At 41.6% G+C, this 13,582-nt stretch overlaps 1 long non-coding RNA gene across 4 annotated transcripts; it reads right to left on the bottom strand.

Annotated features, from left to right (window-relative positions):
* Positions 1-7,611: 7,611 nt before the first annotated feature.
* LOC148054202 (uncharacterized) lies at positions 7,612-13,483 on the bottom strand. Of its 4 annotated transcripts, none has more exons than XR_015707638.1 (4): positions 13,347-13,483; positions 11,462-11,700; positions 10,828-10,954; positions 7,612-10,305 (listed from the first exon to the last, which is right to left on the bottom strand). It is a non-coding gene; the product is annotated as an uncharacterized LOC148054202 (long non-coding RNA). The 4 variants fall into 4 exon arrangements; XR_015707640.1 differs by having other exon boundaries at positions 11,462-11,770; positions 13,347-13,474; XR_015707639.1 differs by having other exon boundaries at positions 13,223-13,351.
* Between the last annotated feature and the right edge of the window lie 99 nt (positions 13,484-13,582).

The raw sequence follows: 13,582 nt of genomic DNA, 5'->3' as shown, positions 1-13,582 counted from the left end.
CAGAGTTTATATCAGCAGAGGTTGTTACTTTGCTGCTTTGTGTTCTCTCCTATAGAAATAAACTGCTTCTGTTTTGACCTGATCAAAATTGTATTCTGGTTATTCTATAACACAGGGAACATGCAGAGATTAATTTTCAGTTTTGTGGGGTTTTTTTTTCTTCTTCTGGAGCTAATAAGCAGATATAATGAATACATAAATACTAACCAAACATATTGTCTCACATTTAAAGAAGCCAAGTTAGAAAACAAGATCAGTTATAAAGAGATCTAAAATAAGCAGAATTTTCAATTTAGAATTTCCTTTTTAAAATAAAAAAACCCCAAAATTTCCATTATCCATTCTATTAAATGCGGTGTAACCAAAACTAGCACTCAGTTGCCATGGCGAGCATCTCTGGTGCCAGCACAATCCGCAGCGGAGTGCTCTAGCACAGTGTACAGGGGTTTCCTGAACCAGGGAACCCTCAGGGGAGTGGAGAGACCCACTAGGAGGCTGCAGCTCTTGCAAGAGTGGCTGACAAGACCAGAGTGGGGCAAGGAGCAACTGTGGCCAAGCCCCCACACCTATAAAAGAAACCCCTAGGGAGCGCTAGCGACCAGGGCGTGGTGTGGCAGCGAGGGTGTGGTGCAGCAGTTCTCATGGAAGGGCACGCAGGAAGGGTGCTGTAACTCTGCTGGATCGACTAGGGAGCAATGGTATCCACTCGGTAGAAGGCTATGTCCTCTCTAAACTCTGCACCTGCCACGACTGACAGAGTTTCCCAGACAGAGCTCTGATGGGAACATGCTGCTACCCAGGTGTCAGGCTGCAGGGTGTGCCCTACTCTTATGCCAATATAGGATGGCAGTAGTGAGTACACCTGTGGGAGGTGTGCCCAGGTATAGGGACTCCTCACCTTAGTGACAGAGCTCCAGGAGGAGGTGAATAGGTTGAGGAGTATCAGGGAGTCCGAGAGGGACATCGACTACTGGAACCGCACCCTACCATCCCTGGGACAAACCTGTCAGGCAGACAGGACACATGATATGGAGGATTCCCTATCCTCTCTCCACCCGGCAGAACGCAATGACTTAAGGGATAGAGGGGAATGGTGACAAGTTCCTGCCCAGCGCAGCAGGTGCATCAACTCTGTGACTACCCCACCTTCCCAGGTGCCCTTGCATAATAGGTATGAGGCTCTGCAAGTGGAACCAAACAATGATGAGGACGATAGTCCATCTAGGTTGTAGGTGTTGCCAAGGTTAAGTCGGCCTACGCCTATGCTATTTTCAGAGATAAGGACATAGAGAAGTACTGATGAACATGGCAATGGAAATGTCCCTTTCAAATTAAGGGTCCATCATAGAAGACATCAGTAAAGACATACTGATAACAAAGCTATCAAGAAAAAAAAAAAAAGGCTCATGGCATTCAATTACATCAACACATACATAGCAGTAATATATTGGTATTAGCCAGTTTTGAAATTATAATAGGCATAAAACCCCTACATAGTCAGCAAAGTATATTTTGTCCCTTTTATTCCTGTTCCAAAGCAGTAAGTCAAAAATGTTTTTGCACAGCTGTCACAGGCAGAACAGATTCAACTTGGGGAACTGAACTTAATTTATTGCCAATTAACATAAACATTTAATCACTAATTTGGGTATTGAGAAACAAAGACAAACATTAGGGAAAACACCTTTCTTCCCCCTTTCTCAGGCTCAACTTCACTCTGGACAGCTCCCTCCACACACACACACACACACACACACACACACACCCACCCACCCACACCCACACACCCCCTCCCCTTCCTATCACTGCAGCTTACGCTCAAGTCCCTTCAGTGAGGTGAAGGGTGGTGCAGAAGGTTGCGGTCAGGGCATAGCAGTTTCTTTCTGCTGCTCCTTGGTTTCCCTCCCCCCTTGTTTCTTCCGCTGCTCCTTCTTCCTTCTTATGTTTCCTCTGCTCTGCTATGGGTTATCCAGGGGCCACAGTCCCCTCAGGGGCATACTTGCCCTGGCCTCGTGTCCTGTCCCATTCCCCCCCCCCCCCGGTGTTTACCACCCTTTCTTAAGTAAGTTTTAAAAAGAAACAATTTCTTTTTAAAACCAATTACAATGCAAGTATCAATGAAACTACTGCTATCTTTAGATGCAGTTCTACAGAAATAAAAGAAAGTCAGGCTTATTGACAATTTTTCTTTAAACCAATTCAGAGGATTCCCCTCCCCTCACCATCAAGCTAAATATCACATCCTCATGGCTGGAAACCAATCTGTCATTAACACCCACATCTTCAGTGCCACTTTCACTGAAGGGATACGTGTATCTTCACTCTGGTGAAGTTATCGTCAAATTCCAGCCCAGAGATTTTTTGCAGTTCATAACCATTAGGATATCAGTTCATAATCAGTAATCTTCACAAGTGCTGTTATGTGACAAGATTTGAAAATATCTGTGTCATTTGTGGGTTGGCTGTGGGGATCCCACTAATGATATAAACCAGTTATAAACGTAAGCACCAGCCATGTGCTCAGACCATGTAATATTGCAAACTCTTAAACATTTAATCTATTTAAGCACATAGCTATATTTTATATAGCAATATTACAGAGAATAATACATGGAGTTCATTGCAAGCTCTCACTCAATATTTGACTTGGTGGAATAATATACGATTTGTCCTCTTTTGGCTTTGATCGATACCTTGAAAATGACTTCTATTCCTATTTTTTTCATATATATGTTTTCTGTAATAGAATAATTTTCAGAAGTTGTTTCAAGACTTAGACCAAACTCTTACTCACTGATCAACTGGAAATAATCTTGAAAACAAAGACTTCTTTCCAGTTTGTTCCTTGTTTTCTGGGTGAGGTTTTTCTGTTTTGATCAAGGATCAAACAAGTACCATCAATAACAAGTTTTAGATATACAAGCCTGAAGTCTTTTGGTCCTAGCACTGCACAGAAGTTATCAGTTTTGACAACTTACCATGCTAACTTCTGTTGTAACTATTTGATTAAGAACCTTCATCATATTTGTAAGTGCAACAGGCTTGAAACGGTTGAATTTCATTTAAAGACAAAACAAAAAAACCCTCACACAATTAGTTTCTGACTTCTGATTTACTCCCGTCAAGTTTTTATGAGATAAAAGATCTTACCTAACATTAGATATATACAGCTCTTCTAGAATTTCTTTTGGGAATAGTAACCTCTGGTTGCTATCTCCCCTGAAGTTATCCAAGATTATAAATATAAGTGGACATCTACTTGTACGTACACATCTCCTAAATTGAAAAATAAGCGAGTATAACAAGAATCAAACTCCAGTTTGCTGCCAGTGGCTAAGGCTAATCATTAAAAATTTATTTAGAACGCACCTGAGAATTTCATGTAGACTGCTAGGGTCTCTATAGAATTGGTTGGGTATGTCCTATTCAAAACAAATTAATTGCTGTAATTCAAATGTAAATATTCTCTCCCACAGACTGATTGTTATGACATATTACATTGCTACACATTTCTTCTTAGTTAGCTTGCTTTCAACCAAATTTGAATGGGGCTAACATTGAAGATAAGCAGAAAAATAATTTTTAAAACATGGTATTTCTTTCTTCTATTAGGGAAATCGATTACCTACAAGAAGTATTTTCTTTCCATCCGCATTTCCTAAGAAACAGGTTTGGGTGATTACATCACCTGCTAGCCAGAGTTTTACTCAAATAGGAAGAGGAATAGAAGAGAAACACTCAAGGTAGGAGCCCTACTAAGGAAGAATGCAGGATATACTACTTGAGATATGAGAGGATCTACACAGGAAAGTGACTTTATGAACAGAAGTCACATGAAACTACACTTCCTAAGTTCTACAGTATAACTGCATTACTTAACTATAATTTCAATCTATTATTTTTCTTGAAATTTTACGGACAACTTGATTACCTTAGTTTATAAGATTCCTCTGTCAGGGAAAAAAAAAAAAAAAAAAAAAAGAAAAAAAAGAGAGAAAAGCACAGAAAGGAAATGCTAGTGAAACACATCCCTGAAAAAGTGAAAATAAAGTCTTCTCTTGGGCCTCCTGTTATGGCTTATGAACCCCCAGAGTTCACATCTCAGTCCTAAAAAAAAACCCGAAAAAACAGTGAACATTAAACTTCAAATACTTTGATTATTGTTGTACTCCTTCTCGGATATCTTCTAGTCTCTTGCACCCTCGAGCATCAAGAACAGTGGAATTTTTTCCCTCTTCCTGCCTCCTTAAAAATATACATATATATTTCTAAAAAGTTATTCATACAGAAATATAGGTATGATTTTTTTTCAACACTGCTTTGATCTACTTTTGTATACTCTATTACTTATTTCTGTACATGAACTACTGTCCAGTTCTGCCTAACTACCTTCTATAGTTTAACTATGGATAGAATTTGGGTTTAGTCTTCTGTGCAGAATCAGAAAGTAATACAGAACTCATCTGCAGTAAAGCAGACAAGCTTTTAGCAATATCAATCCACTAGCTGGATCTAGTTCACATGTCAATAATATAACAGGAATTTACTGTTTTCAAAACAAGATTTACGAAGTTTTCACTTATTTCAATAAGAATAAGCTGCTTATGATTTTCTGAGGACTCCCAAAGCATCTGAAGTTTGTTATAATTGCTTCCTCTTAATAGAAAGTCTTGAAAGAGAGCTGCTTGGGCCTGACTTGAAAACTTATGAGAATTTGAATCTGAAAGAAAATAACAATTTAAAAATGTATTCTATATTACACCAAGTAGTATATAAATACCCACAAAACCTAATATCCATTCTTGCTATTTTTGACAACAGGCATTGAACACAAGCAGCCAAGCCCTTTGGCAAATACATTACAAATGTAAGACAATTTTTAAGGGATAGAATACAATTGAGGACTGTCCTGGTTTCGACTGGGATAGAGGTAATTTTCTTCCTAGTAGCTGGTATAGTGCTGTGTTTCGGATTTAGTATGAGAATAATGTTGATAACACACTGATGTTTTAGTTGTTGCTAAGCAGTGTTTATACTAGTCAAGGACTTTTTCAGCTTCCCATACTCTGTCATCAAGGAGGTGCTCAAGAAGCTGGGAGGGAGCACAGCCAGAACAGCTGACCCAAACTGGCCAAAGGGATATTCCATACCATATGATGTCATGCTCAGCATATAAGCTGGGGGGAGTTGGCCAGGGGGCAGTGGTCGCTGCTCGGGGACTGGCTGGGTGTTGGTCAGCAGGTGGTGAGCAATTGCATCACTTGTTTTTCCTGGGTTTTGTTCCTCTCCCTCTCTTTTGTTTTTCTTTTCATTACAATATTATTATTATTATCATTATTTTGTTTTATTTTATTTCAATTATTAAACTGTTCTTATCTCAACCCACAAGTTTTCTCACTTTTACCCTTCTGATTCTCTTCCCCCTCCCACTGGGGAGGGAGTGAACGAGCAGCTGTGTGGTGCTTAGTTGCTGGCTGGGGTTAAACCACGACAAAAGCCAGCCAAAGACACATTTATCCTGGATATCATTTGAATCTGTTACATAAAAATGAATAAATATTACATCGCTCTCTATAGCGATGTGAGCTGCATAGTATTTTGGAGTACACACACGAAACAACCATGGTGGGTTGACCTTGGCTGGATGCCAGGTGCCCACCAAGCCCACCTCAACTGGACAGGGGAGAGAAAATACGACGAAAAGCTCTTGGGTCGAGAGTAAGGACAGGGAGATCACTTACCAATTGCCGATTGTCACAGGCAAAACAGACTCGACTCAGGGAAATTAATTTAATATATTGCCAATCAAAATCAGAGCAGGACAATGAGAAATAAGAACAAATCTAAAAGCACCTTCCTCCGACCACTCCCTTCTTCCTGGGCTCAACTTCACTCCCAACTTTTCTACCTCCCCTCCTCCCCTTCCCCCCCCGAGCAGCACAGTTTTAAGTCTTCTTTTGTAAAGTCTAAAGATATTGGATTGGTCCATTCTTGCATCTGAGAGCCATGATCTTTTATTAATATTTGTATAATTGCAGTCTTTCCACAACCAGAGGGACCAGTTAACAGTAAAACAGAGCCACCCTGTAAAACAAACAAACAAAAAATATATGAGAAATAAAGACTTGAAGTTCACCGAAGTGTTTGGTTGAATTTCTTCTATAGTTTCTACAGCAGTGATTTTCTTTCCCAATCAAAACTGATTTAGATAATTTGTGTTATTAATTCACCTGCTTTCTATCACTCAGATAGAAAGAGCTAGACCAGGATTCTGAAAGCCTTGCTCCCAGTTTTTTAATGCATTTACTTAGTTAATTGTCCATTATGTGGACTACCAACATAATATGCATTGGACTGGAGAACTGGGTCTGAAAAACACTGGTCAAGACTGGTAAGTGATGCAGTTGTACAACAATCCCCTCTTATTCAAAAAGCTAAAAACATCCTATTACATCAATTCAGTATGACTGGAAATTTGCCAAGCCACTTAAAATTAATCTGTGGTAGGTAAAATGCAGTTGTTATAAGCACACACTGAACAGGTATGAATTGATTGGACGCTAGAAAGTATTACTGCTGAGCAAAGAACAAAATCCATCTCTGCTTCTTCTTAGCAGTATAAGCCCTAAAGAAATGCAAAAGCTCTAATCTATGTTCTTAAAAGATTTCTTCTACTGCAATATAAACAGTAATTACCTATAAGTTACAGCTTTTTTCCTGAAATTAAAATAAAATTGAATCCATCTTAATGTATACTATATTTCTAGCTGCTAATTTTAGCAAGATTACCAGCTTTGGTTGCCTCCGAAACATGTGTGTTTTTAACCAGGTTTCAACCTGTGCTAGCGAGGTCCTTCAGCCTGCTCCATGATGCACCGAGTACACTGAAGCACATTTGAAATGTCTTTATGCTAATGCACGCAACATGAGGAATAAACAAGAGGAGCTAGAAGCTTTGGCTCAGTCCCAGAGCTATGACATCAGTGGCATAAGCGAAACCTGGTGGCATGAGTCCTGTGACTGGTATGTCGTGATGGACAGTTACAGGCTTTTCAGGAGGGATAGGCAGGGCAGGCAAGGCAGGGGGGTGGCACTGCATGTAAGGGAGAGGTTGGGTTGTATGGCGCTTACAGTTGGTGACGACACAGTTGAGAGCCTCTGGGTAAGGATGAAGGGGAAAGCAAATAAAGCGGATGTCGTTGTGGGAGTCTACTATCGACCACCCAGCCAGGACGACGACGACACCGATGAATTATTCTACAAGGAATTAAAGGATATCTCTAGATCAGCTGCCCTTGTCCTTATGGGTGATTTTAACTTCCCAGACGTCAACTGGGAACATCATACAGCAGACACAAACAGGCCCAGGAAATTCCTGAAGCACATCGAAGATAACTTCTTGGTGCAGGTATGTCATGGTTTAACCCCAGCCAGCAACTAAGCACCACACAGCCACTCGCTTCCTCTCCCCTCCCCGATGGGATGGGGGAGAGAATCGGAAGAATAAAAGTAAGAAAACTCGTAGGTTGAGATAAGAACAGTTTAATAATTGAAATAACGTAAAATAGTAGTAGCAATAATAATACACAAAGCAAGTGATGCACGATGCAATTGCTCACCACCCGCCAACTGATGCCCAGCCAGTCCCCAAGCAGCGATCGATTGCCCCCCGGCCAACTCCCCCAGTTTATATACTGAGCATGATGTCATATGGTATGGAATAGCCCTTTGGCCAGTCTGGGTCAGCTGTCCTGGCTGCGCCCCCTCTTGTGCTTCTTGTGCACCTGGCAGAGCATGGGAAGCTGACAAGTCCTTGACTAGTGTAAGCACTACTTAGCAACAACTGAAACATCAGTGTGTTATCAACATTATTCTCATCCTAAATCCAAAACACAGCACTATATCAGCTACTAGGAAGAAAATTAACTCTATCCCAGCCGAAACCAGGACAAGGTACTAAGTGAGCTGACTAGGAAAGGTGCCCTCCTGGATTTTTTATTTGTAAACAGAGAGGGACTCGTGGGTGAAGTGGTGATTGGTGGCTGCCTTGGTCACAGTGACCACGAAGCAGTTGAGTTTCAAATCATTGGCGACAGGAGAAAAACTGCCAGCAAAACTTTGACCCTGGATATGGGAGAACAGGCTTTAGGCAGCTGAAGGAGCTAGTTAGTAAGGTCCCCTGGGAATCTGCTTTTGAAGGTATTGGGGTCCATGAATGCTGGTCACTTTTTAAGAGCCATCTCTTAAGAGTGCAGGAGCAGGCAATTCCAAAGTGTCGGAAGTCAAGCAAGCGGGGCAGAAGGCCAGCTTCGCTGAACAGGGATCTTCTTCTAGAACTTAGGCAGAAAAGGAAAGTGTACGGACATTGGAAGCAAGGACAGGCAACACGGGAGGACTACAGAGATGCTGTTTGCCACTGTAGCGAGAAAATTTGTGCAGCCAAAGCTCGATTAGAGTTCAAGCTGGCCAGCACTGTGAAGGACAACAAAAAGGGCTTTTTAAAATATGTTAACAGCAAAAGGAGGATCAGAGAGAACATTGGTCCGTTACTTGATGAGGGTGGTCACCTCACAAATAAGGACATAGACAAAGTGGAGACGTTTAATGCCTTCTTCGCCTCTGTCTTTAACACCGATGATGGGCTCTGGGACCCCTGGAGCCCTGTTTTGGAAGACCATGACTGGGGGGATGATAAACTCCCAGCCGACTCTGAACTTGTTTGAGACTTGCTGCTCCAGCTGGATGCACATAAGGCTATGGGGCCCATTGGGATTCATCCCAGGGTACTGAAAGAGCTGGCCAATGTCATCACAGGACCTCTCTCCATTATTTTTCAGCGGTCTTGGGAGCCTAGAGAGGTCCCAGTCAACTGGAAGCTGGCAAATGTTGTCCCAGTTTCAAGAAGGGTAAGAAGGAAGACCCTGGTAATTACAGGCCTGTCAGTCTCACTTCAGTGCCTGGTAAAATTATGGAGAAGGTCATTCTGGGAGTTATTGAAAAACACTTGAGAGACAATGCAATCACTGCTCATAGCCAGCACGGGTTCACAAGGGGAAAGTCCTGCTTAACCAACTTAATTTCCTTTTATGACAAGGTCACCCATCTAGTTGACCAAGGGAAGCCAGTAGATGTGGGGTTTTTTTGGCTTTTAGCAAAGCTTTTAATACTGTCTCTCACAGTATCCTTCTGGACAAAATGTCCAGCACACAGCTAGACAAGTCCATAATACGTTGGGAGAGCAATTGGCTGACAGGTCAGGATCAAAGAGTAAACGAGGTTACATCAGGCTGGTGGCCAGTCACCAGTGCGGTTCCCCAGGGCTCAGTTTTAGGGCCAGTGCTCTTTAATGTTTTTATAAATGATCTGGATGCAGGAATTGAATGTACATTAAGTAAGTTTGACGACGATACTAAACTAGGAGGAGCTGTGGACTCCCTTGAGGGTAGAGAGGCCTTACAGAGAGATCTGGATAGACTAGAGAGCTGGGCAATCACCAACTGTATGAAACTTAACAAGAGCAAGTGCCGGATTCTGCACCTGGGATGGGGTAATCCTGGGTATACGTACAAATTGGGGGACAAGAGGCCCCGCAGAAAGAGATCTGGGGGTTTGGGTTGATGGCAAGTTGAATATGAGTGAACAGCATGCCCTGGCAGCCAAAAGGGCCAACCGTGTCCTGGGGTGCATCAAGCACAGCATAGCTAGCCAGTCGAGGGAGGTGATTGTCCCACTCTACTCTGCACTGGTGCGGCCCCGCCTCAAGTACTGCGTGCAGTTTTGGGCGCCTCAATATAAGAAGAACATCAAACTATTAGAGTATGTCCAGAGGAGGGCGACTAAGATGGTGAAAGGTCTCAAGGGCAAGACTTAAGAGGAGCGGATGAGGTCACTTGGCTTGTTCAGCTTGGAGAAGAGAAGGCTGAGGGGTGACCTCATCGCAGTCTACAACTTCCTCAAGGGGGGCAGCAGAGGGGGAGGTGCTGATCTCCTCTCTCTGGTGACCAGTGATAGGACACGAGGAAATGGAATGAAGCTGCGTCAGGGGAAGTTCAGATTGGACATTAGGAAAAGGTTCTTCACTGAGAGGGTGGTCGGTCACTGGAACAGGCTCCCCAGGGAAGTGGTCACGGCACCAAGCCTGTCAGAGTTCAAGGAGCGCCTGGATGATGCTCTTAGTCATATGGTTTAGTTTTAGGTAGTCCTGTGAGGAGCAGGGAGTTGGACTCGATGATCCTTATGGGTCCCTTCCAACTTGAGATATTCTATGATTCTTCGGGTTTTTTTCTTATGCACAGCAAGGTCATTCTAAAAGAAGATGAAAATCTATGAAATGCATATACACATCCCTTGGTTTCTAAAACTGTAACAATGAGATTCAAGAACAGAACATATGCTAAAATGTTGACAGACATATATGGGGTATATTCCGGTTACATATATTTATGGTATTTCAGGAGTAAGTGCAACAGTGAAGGATAATCATTGTAGCCCATTTCCTCAAACAACCAACTTTCTATTGTCTGCAGTAAGGAAATAATGAATGATTTATCATTCCTAAAGTAAAAACTGACCAGCTTGTAAGACTGTCATAAGTACGGTTTATAGCTATTGGTGGAGCTGGTACTTTTAGGCCGTACTGACTAATACCACAGAGATTTTTGGAGCTTCTTGAAATTTCACACAGCTTGCTCGCATTCTAGCCTTGTAATTCAGCTCCTCTCCAGAGGGGAATTATTAAAAAATGAAATATAAAATACAAGTTGCTATACTAACTTGCTCAGATCACCAAGCACCCAACTATAAGAGACACAACATATGTGTTGATACCTTTGAAACATAATGTGAAAAAGCTGTTCCATGAGCAGAACCAGTGAAGCCAGGTTTACTGCAGCTTTGAGTTCTTTCTCCTTCAAGCCCTAGGGTACCACAATAACCTCAATCCACAATGCGGTGCCTAAGATGCAGCAAGCGAGCAAAAGATAGCATGCACTGCAATTAGTCCAATACTCTGTATGTACTAATAGTCCAGGCAAGTGCTGTCAAATAACATGCAAGATAATTTCCATCATCTTTCCCATAATGAGTGCAGTAACTTAGTTCTCTCTATTTAGCTGTGGATTTTCATAGTACTTATAGCTGTCAGATTTGGCTGAAATTTGACAATGGGTTCAAAAGTTTAGGAGTGGAGGAACAGGAAGCAAGATCTCAGTAACTTTATTTCCTCATGAAGCCTGGTACAAATGCATCTCCTATAAATAAATAGCTCATTAAAAACTTTACAGACCACGGATAAATCAAACTAATATTGCACTGGCCTAATAAGATAGGATATATTTAGAAACCAAGCAAGATGGATTATAAACAGAACAACATGCTTCAGTGGAACGTTTCTACTACATTAACACTTAGAATAGCTCTCATACCTGAGTTTTGGGTTTATATTTATCTACCCATGGCTCACCTTGAGATTGGCTTTGATTTTGTCTGGACTGGTTGCAAGACAGATCTACTGAAGATGACTTTGCCCTTTTTGTGGGCAGAACTTTGGTTTTGCTACTTCCTGACACAGAAAACAAGTCTTTATTCTGGTGCTGGTTTCTTCCAGTGCTGCTTTCTAGTGACTTCACCAGGAATTGTGCTACAAGAAATATTTGTGTTTCCAAAGAAGTCATCAAATGAATGTACCAACCAATCTGTTACCTGGCAAAATACAAACATGTTGCTGTTAATGTAGCACTCTCTTCCCCTCTTTAATTGGGTACAGATGTCTCTGGAAAAAATTGAGATTTGTATCAAGTGTGCATCAAGAACATCTTGTAGATGTACAAAATTTCATTAACATTAAAAGGCTATTTAAATTGCTATATTAATAGTTAGCAAGAAGTGCTGACACTTATGCTTTTTGAATCTGTGAATTACAAGCATCTGTGTTAAAAAAAAGTTACATCTTAAGTCTTGTGATCAAGTATTTTGCAGCAAGTTTGGCAAACCAAAACAAGTCAAAAACTCTACTAAAACATATTCAAACTAAATAAGGAAAATTAAAACTGAGATAAGAATGAAAAAAAAACAAAACCAAAAATTTGAGCTTATTTATATAGCAAGTTCACATTGTCTCTGTATTGTTTTTCAGTATACTGCCTCACACACACACCCCCCCTTCAGAATGCAGACATTCATATTTTAAAAGTTGGAAACTGGTGATGGGGAAAAGATTTAGGCAGCACAGTAAAAAAATCATATAGTAGTATTTGTTTGCTATGTGAGGAACCATGGACTGATCTAGAATCAGAGACTAAAATGTTGACAGACATATATATCAAATGTCTGTCTGACCATGACAAGTAATGAAACTGCTAAGTGCCAATATTTATTTTTGGATTTTAGAAAGAATCTGCTAAGACAGGTGTACAAACTTAAACTGCAGAGCCACTTTTCAGACTATCTATGATCCCTAAATAATATTGCATTAGTCCTCTGTTTGCCCTTAACAACCACGTGATAAGCTTTTAGAATAGGAACCATAACAGGTTATATTCTGAAATGGACTTCTATGAAAATGGGAGTAACTCTGCAGCTACAGAATACACATTTATGTCATCTTCAAAAAGGTCTATGAATATTCTGTGGTTTACACATCTTCTTATAAATTAATACAAAAAATAGTTCACAGACAACAGATATTATCTGATAACAATAGGCATCATCAACTGGAAAAGATGATTTGTGTCTGCACAGTTAGTTTATTCAGACAGAAACTATTTTTAGTTTAACTTGCATATTTAGCAACACATCCAATGCCACTATGTGAGGGTTATTTCTTTTACAAATATTTTATCGGTAAGTAAAACCAAAATAAACATCTTCTATACAGAAAAGTGCAACTAAAGAATTGCCAACACAGAGACCAAGGAGTAACTATCGTGCCTAAAAGTGCTTCTAATTAGAAGCATCAGAACTGTTCTCTGAAAATATGAGACTTTAAAAAAAAAACCTCCATTAGGACAGATTTTTGGCTGCAGGCCTCCTCAATTAGCTAAGCAGAGCCTCACACTGAAGTGCACGTCAAGGGCGGGAGTGTTACAGTCCCATCAGGGACTGCAGCCTGCCCATTACCCACAATGCAGAAGAGAACCCTTCCTTCCCTACAGAGGTACTCGGTTCCTCGAGTCATGGAGGACCAAAAAGCCCCAAGTCCCTTATCCAATTTTTTATCTCATACCTACTCAGTGTGAATTTGAGTCCGAGAGGATTTACCGGTGTTTACCGGCGATGCCCCAGGAAGCCCTCATGCAGGCAGCCCCCATCCAAGCAGCACAAGCCCTAAGTCTCCCTGAGCAGCCTACCTCTGCCAACGCCACCTGCCTTTTCAAGGAGCTTCCGGACATCCTCAGCCCTTGGGGGGGGAGCGCATCCACCATACGGCATTGCCCTGCAAAGGACAGCAGGCAGGCAACGCTGGCGCCGAGATGGCCTCTCCTAGCCAGCAGCAGCCTCTCGCCTCCCCTCCCCACAAGCACCCGGGCAAGCTGAACGGCAACAACTCCCCACCATGCGAGATGCACCCCAAAAACCAAACTCA

The sequence above is a fragment of the Nipponia nippon genome, unplaced genomic scaffold (genome assembly GCF_047370975.1).
Source record: "Nipponia nippon isolate SJK-2023a ecotype South Korea unplaced genomic scaffold, ASM4737097v1 scaffold_33, whole genome shotgun sequence".
Lineage (NCBI taxonomy): Eukaryota > Metazoa > Chordata > Aves > Pelecaniformes > Threskiornithidae > Nipponia > Nipponia nippon.
Note: the sequence above shows the minus strand (reverse complement) of the source record. Positions and strands in the feature narration are given on the sequence as shown.